Source organism: Stenella coeruleoalba, assembly GCF_951394435.1.
Source record: "Stenella coeruleoalba genome assembly, contig: scaffold_158, whole genome shotgun sequence".
In the NCBI taxonomy this organism is placed as follows: domain Eukaryota; kingdom Metazoa; phylum Chordata; class Mammalia; order Artiodactyla; family Delphinidae; genus Stenella; species Stenella coeruleoalba.
Genome location: NW_027646279.1, coordinates 747,706 through 761,417, shown reverse-complemented (window position 1 = coordinate 761,417; position 13,712 = coordinate 747,706).

Sequence of the window (13,712 nt, the reverse complement as noted above, 5' to 3'; positions counted from 1 at the left end):
GCTCTTGTCTATTCCATATTTGGTTTAAGGAACTTTATCTGTGCTCATTTCAATCTCTGGTTTTATGCAGCACCCCAACTCACCTTTCCCCTTAAGCAAGCAGAAGCTGGTTTTCTAAATTTGAGACCCTGTTCTGTTCTGTAATTCAGTTCCTGTGTAGCCAAGTTTACATTCCGTGTATTACTGATATCTTATGATGTTTCTTTTTCTGTGTGACTTATTTCAGTTAGAATCATCATACCTGAATCCACTCACTGTGCTGTTAAGGGCCTGATGACATAGATTTCATTGCTGAGTGATATTGCTTTGTAAGTAAATACCACAACTTCTTTATCCATTTTTCACTTTCTGCGATGTTGAACGTGTACTGTAAACGAGGTTCTTGTAAACAGAGGCGTCCCAAACTTTGGGGTGGTTGTGTCTTTTTGATTTTAATTTCCCTAAGCTATAGGACCATAAGTGGAAGTGCCCTAGGCTCTGTTGCTTTGTTTTATAGATGTTTCAGGAAACACCATACACTTCTCCCGAGTGTCTGTTGGCAATTTACATCCCGCCCATCAGCATAACAAGGGTCCCAGTTCTCCATGGCCTGTCCTGCCTTTCTGGATTTTACACTTTTTTCAGATGGCCCTTTTGACCGGGGGGGAAGTGAGACTTCATTGTAGTGCAGATTTTCTTTGCAAGCTTGCTTGGTTGGCCAAAAAGGGCGTATGCGTTTTTTCCTGAATATATTCAGGAAAAAACGCATACGCCCTTTTTGGCCAAGTGCATCATTGTGGACGTTCTGCCTCTTTTCCTATGCTTTCAATGCAATTCCAGTCTACCTCCTGAAATCGGTTTCCTGCAATTCTGCCCCGCTTTCAAGTCCTCTTGGCAGCCTTACTTCAGTATATTTTTGGAGGATAGCTGTCATTTATAATCTGCAGGTTTGTGAATTACAGTGCCCCTGAGCTCCTTTCTTCAACTCGCTTTCTTGTGACCTGGCCGCAACACCACAAGATGGCTTCAGGCCCTAATCTGGTTCCGGCACAGCACGCTGAGCCTTTGGTTAATTCCTCTTCCTGGTGGGAAATGAGAATTAAATTTGCCCGTCCAGACACCTCCAGCTAGTCTCTCATTGGTTCTCGCTATTCCTGTTCATCTTCCGCAGAAATTGCAAACTGGGCCAAACAGGAGGTTAAAGGGACTGACTCTCCAAGTGGGGAGAGTGTTAGTAAAGCGTCTGGAATGTTACACCCGAGTACCAGGGAACGAAAACTGAGACATATTTGAACACGTCTCCCGATCACATGGTTGATCATACACTAGGTTCCACATGCATGTTTTAGCTGAAGGAAGAATACCTTCAACCTGGGTAGTTGAAACCCGTGGAATGGGTACCATGCAATATGACTTCAAAGGGTCTTCATTTGCTCAACGAACCTCTCCAATCCTATCACTGCTGCGTTTATGCCCCTGAACACATGCTTGATTCTCTTTCGGAGACATAGCATTCCATAGGTTTTAAGATACTTACTAGTCAGGTACATTCTTAGGCGTTTAATATGGGGTGTTGAGTCCATTTCATTGAGCAAGGAGTAGCTCTTGTCTATTCCATATTTGGCTTAAGGAAATTTATCTGTGCTCATTTCAATCTCTGGTTTTATGCAGCACCCCAACTCACCTTTCCCCTTAATCAAGCATAAGCTGGTTTTCTAAATTTGAGACCCTGTTCTGTTCTGTAATTCAGTTCCTGTGTAGCCAAGTTTACATTCCGTGTATTAGTGATATCTTATGATGTTTCTTTTTCTGTGTGACTTATTTCAGTTAGAATCATCATACCTGAATCCACTCATTGTGCTGCTAAGGGCCTGATGACATAGATTTCATTGCTGAGTGATATTGCTTTGTAAGTAAATACCACAACTTCTTTATCCATTTTTCACTTTCTGCGATGTTGAACTTGTACTGTAAACGAGGTTCTTGTAAACAGAGGCGTCCCAAACTTTGGGATGGCTGTGTCTTTTTGATTTTAATTTCCCTAAGCTATAGGACCATAAGTGGAAGTGGCCTAGGCTCTGTTGCTTTGTTTTTTAGATGTTTCAGGAAACAACATACACTTCTTCCGAGTTTCTGTTGGCAATTTACATCCCACCCATCAGCATAACAAGGGTCCCAGTTCTCCATGGCCTGTCCTGCCTTTCTGGATTTTACACTTTTTTAGATGGCCCGTTTGACCGGGGGGAAGTGAGACTTCATTGTAGTGCAGATTTCCTTTGCAAGCTTGCTTGGTTGGCCAAAAAGGGCGTATGCGTTTTTTCCTGAATATATTCAGGAAAAAACGCATACGCCCTTTTTGCCGAAGTGCATCATTGAGGACGCTCTGCCTCTTTCCCTATGCTTTGAATGCAATTCCAGTCTACCTCCTGAAATCGGTTTCCTGCAATTCTGCCCCGCTTTCAAGTCCTCTTGGCAGCCTTACTTCAGTATATTTTTGGACGTTAGCTGTCATTTATAACTCTGCAGGTTTGTGAATTACAGTGCCCCTGAGCTCCTTTCTTCAACTCGCTTTCTTGTGACCTGGCCGCAACACCACAGGATGGCTTCAGGCCCTAATCTGGTTCCGGCACGGCACGCTGAGCCTTTGGTTATTTCCTCTTCCTGGTGGGAAATGAGAGTTAAATTTGCCCGTGCATACACCTCCAGCTAGTCTCTCATTGGTTCTCCCTATTCCTGTTCATCTTCCGCAGAAATTGCAAACTGGGCCAACCAGGAAGTTAAAGGCGCTGACTCTCCAAGTGGGGAGAGTGTTAGTAAAGCGTCTGGAATGTTGCACCCGAGTACCAGGGGAGGAAAACTGAGACATATTTGAACACGTCTCCTGTTCACACGGTTGATCATACTCTGGGTTCCACATGCATGTTTTAGCTGAAGGAAGAATACCTTAAACCTGGAGAGTTGAGACCCGTGGAATGGGTACCATGCAATATGACTTCAAAGGGTCTTCATTTGCTCACCGAACCTCTCCAATCCTATCACTGCTGCGTTTATGCCCCTGTTCACACCCTTGATTCTCTTTTGGAGACATAGCAATCCATAGGTTTTAAGATACTTACTAGTCAGGTACATTCTTAGGCGTTTAATATGGGGTGTTGAGTCCATTTCGTTGAGCAAGGAGTAGCTCCTGTCTATTCCATATTTGGCTTAAGGAACTTTACCTGTGCTCATTTCAATCTCTGGTTTTATGCAGCACCCCAACTCACCTTTCCCCTTATGCAAGCATAAGTTGGTTTTCTAAATTTGAGACCCTGATCTGTTTTGGAATTCAGTTCCTGTGTAGCCAAGTTTACATTCCGTGTATTACTGATATCTTATGATGTTTCTTTTTCTGTGTGACTTATTTCAGTTAGAATCATCGTACCTGAATCCACTCATTATGCTGCTACGGGCCTGATGACATAGATTTCATTGCTGAGTGATACTGCATTGTACGTAAGTACCACAAGTTCTTTATCCATTTTTCACTTTCTGTGATATTGAACTTGTACGGTAAACGAGGTTCTTGTAAACAGAGGCGTCCCAAACTTTGGAGTGGCTGTGTCTTTTTGATTTTAATTTCCCTAAGCTATAGGACCATAAGTGGAAGTGCTCTAGGCTCTGTTGCATTGTTTTTTAGATGTTTCAGGAAACACCATACACTTCTCCCCAGTGTCTGTTGGCAATTTACATCCCGCCCATCAGCATAACAAGGCTCCCAGTTCTCCATGGCCTGTCCTGCCTTTCTGGATTTTACACTTTTTTCAGATGGCCCGTTTGACCGGGGTGAAGTGAGACTTCATTGTAGTGCAGATTTCCTTTGCAAGTTTGCTTGGTTGTCCAAAAAGGGCGTATGCGTTTTTTCCTGAATATATTCAGGAAAAAACGCATACGCCCTTTTTGGCCAAGTGCATCATTGTGGACGCTCTGCCTCTTTTCCTAAGCTTTCAATGCAATTCCTGTCTACCTCCTGAAATCGGATTCCTGCAATTCTGCCCCGCTTTCAAGTCCTCTTGGCAGCCTTACTTCAGTATATTTTTGGACTATAGCTGTCATTTATAACTCTGCAGGTTTGTGAATTACAGTGCCCCTGAGCTCCTTTCTTCAACTCGCTTTCTTGTGAGCTGGCCGCAACACCGCAGGATGGCTTCAGTCCCTAATCTGGTTCCGGTACGGCACGCTGAGCCTTTGGTTATTTCCTCTTCCTGGTGGGAAATGAGAGTTAAATTTGCCCGTCCAGACACCTCCAGCTAGTCTCTCATTGGTTCTCGCTATTCCTGATCATCTTCCGCAGAAATTGCAAACTGGGCCAAACAGGAGGTTAAAGGGACTGACTCTCCAAGTCGGGAGAGTGTTAGTAAAGCGTCTGGAATGTTGCACCCGAGTACCAGGGGAGGAAAACTGAGACATATTTGAACACGTCTCCCGTTCACACGGTTGATCATACTCTGGGTTCTACATGCATGTTTTAGCTGAAGGAAGAATACCTTAAACCTGGAGAGTTGAGACCCGTGTAAAGGGTACCATGCAATTTGACTTCAAAGGGTCTTCATTTGCTCACCGAACCTCTCCCATCCTATCACTGCTGCGTTTATGCCCCTGTACACACGCTTGATTCTCTTTTGGAGACATAGCAATCCATAGGTTTTAAGATACTTACTAGTCAGGTACATTCTTAGGCGTTTAATATGGGGTGTTGAGTCCATTTCATTGAGCAAGGAGTAGCTCTTCTCCATACCATATTTGGCTTAAGGAACTTTATCTGTGCTCATTTCAATCTCTGGTTTTATGCAGCACCCCAACTCACCTTTCCCCTTAAGCAAGCATAAGATTGTTTTTTAAATTTGAGACCCTATTCTGTTCTGTAATTCAGTTCCTGTGTAGCCAAGTTTACATTCCGTGTATTACTGATATCTTATGATGTTTCTTTTTCTGTGTGACTTATTTCAGTTAGAATCATCATACCTGAATCCACTCATTGTGCTGCTAAGGGCCTGATGACATAGATTTCATTGCTGAGTGATATTGCTTTGTAAGTAAATACCACAACTTCTTTATCCATTTTTCACTTTCTGTGATGTTGAACTTGTACTGTAAACGGCGTTCTTGTAAACAGAGGTGTCCCAAACTTTGGGGTGGCTGTGTCTTTTTGATTTTAATTTCCCTAAGCTATAGGACCATAAGTGGAAGTGCCCTAGGCTCTGTTGCTTTGTTTTTTAGATGTTTCAGGAAACACCATACACTTCCACCGAGTGTCTGTTGGCAATTTACATCCTGCCAATCAGCATAACAAGGCTCCCAGTTCTCCATGGCCTGTCCTGCCTTTCTGGATTTTACACTTTTTTCAGATGGCCCTTTTGACCGGGGGGGAAGTGAGACTTCATTGTAGTGCAGATTTCCTTTGCAAGCTTGCTTGGTTGGCCAAAAAGGGCGTATGCGTTTTTTCCTGAATATATTCAGGAAAATACGCATACGCCCTTTTTGGCCAAGTGCATCATTGTGGACGTTCTGCCTCTTTTCCTATGCTTTCAATGCAATTCCAGTCTACCTCCTGAAATCGGTTTCCTGCAATTCTGCCCCGCTTTCAAGTCCTCTTGGCAGCCTGACTTCAGTATATTTTTGGACGATAGCTGTCATTTATAACTCTGCAGGTTTGTGAATTACAGTGCCCCTGAGCTCCTTTCTTCAACTCGCTTTCTTGTGACCTGGCCGCAACACCGCAGGATGGCTTCAGGCCCTAATCTGGTTCCGGCACGGCACGCTGAGCCTTTGGTTATTTCCTCTTCCTGGTGGGAAATGAGAGTTAAATTTGCCCGTCCAGACACCTCCAGCTAGTCTCTCATTGGTTCTCCCTATTCCTGTTCATCTTCCGCAGAAATTGCAAACTGGGCCAACCAGGAAGTTAAAGGCGCTGACTCTCCAAGTGGGGAGAGTGTTAGTAAAGCGTCTGGAATGTTGCACCCGAGTACCAGGGGAGGAAAACTGAGACATATTTGAACACGTCTCCTGTTCACACGGTTGATCATACTCTGGGTTCCACATGCATGTTTTAGCTGAAGGAAGAATACCTTAAACCTGGAGAGTTGAGACCCGTGGAATGGGTACCATGCAATATGACTTCAAAGGGTCTTCATTTGCTCACCAAACCTCTGCAATCCTATCACTGCTGCGTTTATGCCCCTGTACACACGCTTGATTCTCTTTTGGAGACATAGCAATCCATAGGTTTTAAGATACTTACTAGTCAGGTACATTCTTAGGCATTTAATATGGGGTGTTGAGTCCATTTCGTTGAGCAAGGAGTAGCTCTTGTCTATTCCATATTTGGCTTAAGGAACTTTATCTGTGCTCATTTCAATCTCTGGTTTTATGCAGCACCCCAACTCACCTTTCGCCATAAGGAAGCATAAGTTGGTTTTCTAAATTTGAGACCCTTTTCTGTTCTGTAATTCAGTTCCTGTGTAGCCAAGTTTACATTCCGTGTATTACTGATATCTTATGATGTTTCTTTTTCTGTGTGACTTATTTCAGTTAGAATCATCGTACCTGAATCCACTCATTATGCTGCTATGGGCCTGATGACATAGATTTCATTGCTGAGTGATACTGCATTGTACGTAAGTACCACAAGTTCTTTATCCATTTTTCACTTTCTGTGATATTGAACTTGTACGGAAAATGAGGTTCTTGTAAACAGAGGCGTCCCAAACATTGGGGTGGCTGTGTCTCTTTGATTTTAATTTCCCTAAGCTCTAGGACCATAAGTGGAAGTGCCCTAGGCTCTGTTGCTTTGTTTTTTAGATGTTTCAGGAAACACCATACACTTCTCCCAAGTGTCTGTTGGCAATTTACATCCCGCCCATCAGCATAACAAGGCTCCCAGTTCTCCATGGCCTGTCCTGCCTTTCTGGATTTTACACTTTTTTCAGATGGCCCTTTTGACTGGGGGGATGTGAGACTTCATTGTAGTGCAGATTTCCTTTGCAAGTTTGCTTGGTTGGCCAAAAAGGGCGTATGCGTTTTTTCCTGAATATATTCAGGAATAACGCATACGCCCTTTTTGGCCAAGTGCATCATTGTGGACGCTCTGCCTCTTTTCCTATGCTTTCAATGCAATTCCAGTCTACCTCCTGAAATCGGTTTCCTGCAATTCTGCCCCGCTTTCAAGTCCTCTTGGCAGCCTTACTTCAGTATATTTTTGGACGTTATCTGTCATTTATAACTCTGCATGTTTGTGAATTACAGTGCCCCTGAGCTCCTTTCTTCAACTCGCTTTCTTGTGAGCTGGCCGCAACACTGCAGGATGGCTTCAGGCCCTAATCTGGTTCCGGCACGGCACGCTGAGCCTTTGGTTATTTCCTCTTCCTGGTGGGAAATGAGAGTTAAATTTGCCTGTCCAGACACCTCCAGCTAGTCTCTCATTGGTTCTCCCTATTCCTGTTCATCTTCCGCAGAAATTGCAAACTGGGCCAAACAGGAAGTTAAAGGCGCTGTCTCTCCAAGTGGGGAGAGTGTTAGTAAAGCGTCTGGAATGTTGCACCCCAGTACCTGTGTACAAAAACTGAGACATATTTGAACACGTCTCCCGATCACATGGTTGATCATACTCTAGGTTCCACATGCATGTTTTAGCTGAAGGAAGAATACCTTAAACCTGGGTAGTTGAAACCCGTGGAATGGGTACCATGCAATATGACTTCAAAGGGTCTTCATTTGCTCACCGAACCTCTGCAATCCTATCACTGCTGCGTTTATGCCGCTGTAAACATGCTTGATTATCTTTAGGAGACCTAGCAATCCATAGGTTTTAAGATACTTACTAGTCAGGTACATTCTTAGGCGTTTAATATGCGGTGGTGAGTCCATTTTGTTGAGCAATGAGTAGCTCTTGTCTATTGCATGTTTGGCTTAAGGAACTTTATCTGTGCTCATTTCAATCTCTGGTTTTATGCAGCACCCCAACTCACCTTTCCCCTTAAGCAAGCATAAGGTGGTTTTCTAAATTTGAGACCCTGTTCTGTTCTGTAATTCAGTTCCTGTGTAGCCAAGTTTACATTCCATGTATTACTGATATCTTATGATGTTTCTTTTTCTGTGTGACTTATTTCAGTTAGAATCATCATACCTGAATCCACTCATTGTGCTGCTAAGGACCTGATGACATAGATTTCATTGCTGAGTGATATTGCTTTGTAAGTAAATACCACAACTTCTTTATCCATTTTTCACTTTCTGCGATGTTGAACTTGTACTTTAAACGAGGTTCTTGTGAACAGAGGCGTCCCAAACTTTGGGGTGGCTGTGACTTTTTGATTTTAATTTCCCTAAGCTATAGGACCATAAGTGGAAGTGCCCTAGGCTCTGTTGCTTTGTTTCTTAGATGTTTCAGGAAACACCATACACCTCTCCCGAGTGTCTGTTGGCAATTTACATCCCGACCATCAGCATAACAAGGCTCCCAGTTCTCCATGGCCTGTCCTCCCTTTCTGGATTTTACACTTTTTTCAGATGGCCCTTTTGACCGGGGGGAAGTGAGACTTCATTGTAGTGCAGATTTCCTTTGCAAGCTTGCTTGGTTGGCCAGAAAGGGCGTATGCGTTTTTTCCTGAATATATTCAGGAAAAAACGCATACGCCCTTTTTGGCCAAGTGCATCATTGTGGACGTTCTGCCTCTTTTCCTATGCTTTCAATGCAATTCCAGTCTACCTCCTGAAATCGGTTTCCTGCAATCTGCCCCGCTTTCAAGTCCTCTTGGCAGCCTTACTTTAGTATATTTTTGGACGATAGCTGTCATTTATAACTCTGCAGGTTTGTGAATTACAGTGCCCCTGAGCTCCTTTCTTCAACTCGCTTTCTTTTCAGCTGGCCGCAACACCGCAGGATGGCTTCAGGCCCTAATCTGGTTCCGGCACGGCATGCTGAGCCTTTGGTTATTTCCTCTTCCTGGTGGGAAATGAGAGTTAAATTTGTCCGTCCAGACACCTCCAGCTAGTCTCTCATTGGTTCTCCATATTCCTGTTCATCTTCCGCAGAAATTGCAAACTGGGCCAAACAGGAGGTTAAAGGGACTGACTCTCCAAGTCGGGAGAGTGTTAGTAAAGCGTCTGGAATATTGCACCGGAGTACCAGGGTATGAAAACTGAGACATATTTGAACACGTCTCCCGATCACATGGTTGATCATACTCTAGGTTCCACATGCATGTTTTAGCTGAAGGAAGAATACCTTAAACCTGGAGAGTTGAGACCCGTGTAATGGGTACCATGCAATATGACTTCAAAGGGTCTTCATTTGCTCACCGAACCTCTCCAATCCTATCACTGCTGCGTTTATGCCCCTGTACACACGCTTGATTCTCTTTTGGAGACATAGCAATCCATAGGTTTTAAGATACTTACTAGTCAGGTACATTCTTAGGCGTTTAATATGGGGTGTTGAGTCCATTTCGTTGAGCAAGGAGTAGCTCTTGTCTATTCCATATTTGGCTTAAGGAACTTTATCTGTGCTCATTTCAATCTCTGGTTTTATGCAGCACCCCAACTCACCTTTACCCTTAAGCAAGCATAAGTTGGTTTTCTAAATTTGAGACCCTGTTCTGTTCTGTAATTCAGTTCCTGTGTAGCCAAGTTTACATTCCGTGTATTACTGATATCTTATGATTTTTCTTTTTCTGTGTGACTTATTTCAGTTAGAATCATCATACTTGTATCCACTCATTGTGGTGCTAAGGGCCTGATGACGTAGATTTCATTGCTGAGTGATATTGTTTTGTAAGTAAATAACACAACTTCTTTATCAATTTTTTACTTTCTGCGATGTTGAACTTGTAGTGTAAATGAGGTTCTTGTAAACAGGGCTGTTCCATACTTTGGGGTGGCTGTGTCTTTTTGATTTTAATTTCCCTAAAGTATACGACCATAAGTGGAAGTGTCCTAGGCTCTGTTGCTTTGTTTTTTAGATGTTTCAGGAAACACCATACACTTCTCCCGAGTGTCTGTTGGCAATTTACGTCCTGCCCATCAGCATAACAAGGCTCCCAGTTCTCCATGGCCTGTCCTGCCTTTCTGGATTTTACACTTTTTTCAGATGGCCCTTTTGACCGGGGGGAAGTGAGACTTCATTGTAGTGCAGATTTCCTTTGCAAGCTTGCTTGGTTGGCCAAAAAGGGCGTATGCGTTTTTTCCTGAATATATTCAGGAAAAAACGCTTACGCCCTTTTTGGCCAAGTGCATCATTGTGGATGTTCTGCCTCTTTTCCTATGCTTTGAATGCAATTCCAGTCTACCTCCTGAAATCGGTTTCCTGCAATTCTGCCCCGCTTTCAAGTCCTCTTGGCAGCCTTACTTCAGTATATTTTTGGACGATAGCTGTCATTTATAACTCTGCAGGTTTGTGAATTACAGTGCCCCTGAGCTCCTTTCTTCAACTCGCTTTCTTGTGAGCTGGCCGCAACACCGCAGGATGGCTTCAGGCCCTAATCTGGTTCCGGCACGGCACGCTGAGCCTTTGGTTATTTCCTCTTCCTGGTGGGAAATGAGAGTTAAATTTGCCCGTCCATACACCTCCAGCTAGTCTCTCATTGGTTCTCCCTATTCCTGTTCATCTTCCTCAGAAATTGCAAACTGGGCCAAACAGGAGGTTAAAGGCGCTGACTCTCCAAGTGGGGAGAGTGTTAGTAAAGAGTCTGGAATGTTGCACCCGAGTACCAGGGGAGGAAAACTGAGACATATAAGAACACGTCTCCCGTTCACACGGTTCATCATACTCTGGGTTCCACATGCATGTTTTAGCTGAAGGAAGAATACCTTAAACCTGGAGAGTTGAGACCCGTTTAATGGGTACCATGCAATATGACTTCAAAGGGTCTTCATTTGCTCACCGAACCTCTTCAATCCTATCACTGCTGCGTTTATGCCCCTGTACACACGCTTGATTCTCTTTTGGAGACATAGCAATCCATAGGTTTTAAGATACTTACTAGTCAGGTACATTCTTAGGCGTTTAATATGGGGTGTTGAGTCCGTTTCGTTGAGCAAGGAGTAGCTCTTGTCTATTCCATATTTGGCTTAAGGAACTTTATCTGTGCTCATTTCAATCTCTGGTTTTATGCATGACCCCAACTCACCTTTACACTTAAGCAAGCATAAGTTGGTTTTCTAAATTTGAGACCCTGTTCTGTTTTGGAATTCAGTTCCTGTGTAGCCAAGTTTACATTCCGTGTATTAGTGATATCTTATGATGTTTCTTTTTCTGTGTGACTTATTTCAGTTAGAATCATCGTACCTGAATCCACTCATTATGCTGCTACGGGCCTGATGACATAGATTTCATTGCTGAGTGATACTGCATTGTACGTAAGTACCACAAGTTCTTTATCCATTTTTCACTTTCTGTGATATTGAACGTGTATGGTAAACGAGGTTCTTGTAAAGAGAGGCGTCCCAAACTTTGGGGTGGCTGTGTATTTTTGAATTTAATTTCCCTAATCTATAGGACCATAAGTGGAAGTGCTCTAGGCTCTGTTGCATTGTTTTTTAGATGTTTCAGGAAACACCATACACTTCTCCCGAGTGTCTGTTGGCAATTTACATCCCGCCCATCAGCATAACAAGGCTCCCAGTTCTCCATGGCCTGTCCTGCCTTTCTGGATTTTACACTTTTTTCAGATGGCCCGTTTGACCGGGGTGAAGTGAGACTTCATTGTAGTGCAGATTTCCTTTGCAAGTTTGCTTGTTTGGCCAAAAAGGGCGTATGCGTTTTTTCCTGAATATATTCAGGAAAAAACGCATACGCCCTTTTTGGCCAAGTGCATCATTGTGGACGCTCTGCCTCTTTTCCTATGCTTTCAATGCAATTCCATCTACATCCTGAAATTGGTTTCCTGCAATTCTGCCCCGCTTTCAAGTCCTCTTGGCAGCCTTACTTCAGTATATTTTTGGACGATAGCTGTTATTTATAACTCTGCAGGTTTGTGAATTACAGTGCCCCTGAGCTCCTTTCTTCAACTCGCTTTCTTGTGAGTTGGCCGCAACACCGCAGGATGGCTTCAGGCCCTAATCTCGTTCTGGCACGGCACGCTGAGCCTTTGGTTATTTCCTCTTCCTGGTGGGAAATGAGAGTTAATTTTGGCCGTCCAGACACCTCCAGCTAGTCTCTCATTGGTTCTCGCTATTCCTGTTCATCTTCCGCAGAAATTGCAAACTGGACCAAACAGGAGGTTAAAGGCACTGACTCTTAAGTGGGGAGAGTGTTAGTAAAGCGTCTGGAATGTTGCACCCGAGTAGCAGGGGACAAAAACTGAGACATATTTGAACACATCTCCCAATCACACGGTTGATCATACTCTGGGTTCCACATGCATGTTTTAGCTGAAGGAAGAATCCCTTAAACCTGGAGAGTTGAGACCCGTGGAATGGGTACCATGCAATATGACTTCAAAGGGTCTTCATTTGCTCACCGAACCTCTCCAATCCTATCACTGCTGCATTTATGCCCCTGTACACACGCTTGATTCTCTTTCGGAGACATAGCAATCCATAGGTTTTAAGATACTTACTAGTCAGGTACATTCTTAGGGGTTTAATATGGGGTGTTGAGTCCATTTCGTTGAGCAAGGAGTAGCTCTTGTCTATTCCATATTTGGCTTAAGGAACTTTATCTGTGCTCATTTCAATCTCTGGCTTTATGCAACACCCCAACTCACCTTTCCCCTTAAGCAAGCATAAGTTGGTTTTCTAAATTTGAGACCCTGTTCTGTTTTGGAATTCAGTTCCTGTGTAGCCAAGTTTACATTCCGTGTATTAGTGATATCTTATGATGTTTCTTTTTCTGTGTGACTTATTTCAGTTAGAATCATCATACCTGAATCCACTCATTATGCTCCTACGGGCCTGATGACATAGATTTCATTGCTGAGGGATATTGCATTGTACGTAAGTACCACAACTTCTTTATCCATTTTTCACTTTCTGTAATATTGAACTTGTACCGTAAATGAGGTTCTTGTAAACAGAGCCATCTCAAACTTTGGGGTGGTTGTGTCTTATTGATTTTACTTTTCCTAAGCTATAGGACCATAAGTGGAAGTGCCCTAGGCTCTGTTGCTTTGTTTTTTAGATGTTTCAGGAAACACCATACACTTCTCCCCAGTGGCTGTTGGCAATTTACATCCCGCCCATCAGCATAACAAGGTTCACAGTTCTCCATGGCCTGTCCTGCCTTTCTGGATTTTACACTTTTTTCAGATGGCCCTTTTGACCGGGGGGAAGTGAGACTTCATTGTAGTGAAGATTTCCTTTGCAAGCTTGCTTGGTTGACCAAAAAGGGCGTATGCGTTTTTTCCTGAATATATTCAGGAAAAAACGCATACGCCCTTTTTGGCCAAGTGCATCATTGTGGACGTTCTGCCTCTTTTCCTCTGCTTTAAATGCAATTCCAGTCTACCTCCTGAAATCAGTTTCCTGCAATTCTGCCCTGCTTTCAAGTCCTCTTGGCAGCCTTACCTCAGTATATTTTTGGACGATAGCTGTCATTTATAAGGCTGCAGGTTTGTGAATTACTGTGCCCCTGAGCTCCTTTCTTCAACTTGCTTGCTTGTGAGCTGGCCGCAACACCGCAGGATTGCTTCAGGCCCTAATCTGGTTCTGGCCTGGCACGCTGAGCCTTTGGTTAATTCCTCTTCCTGGTGGGAAATGAG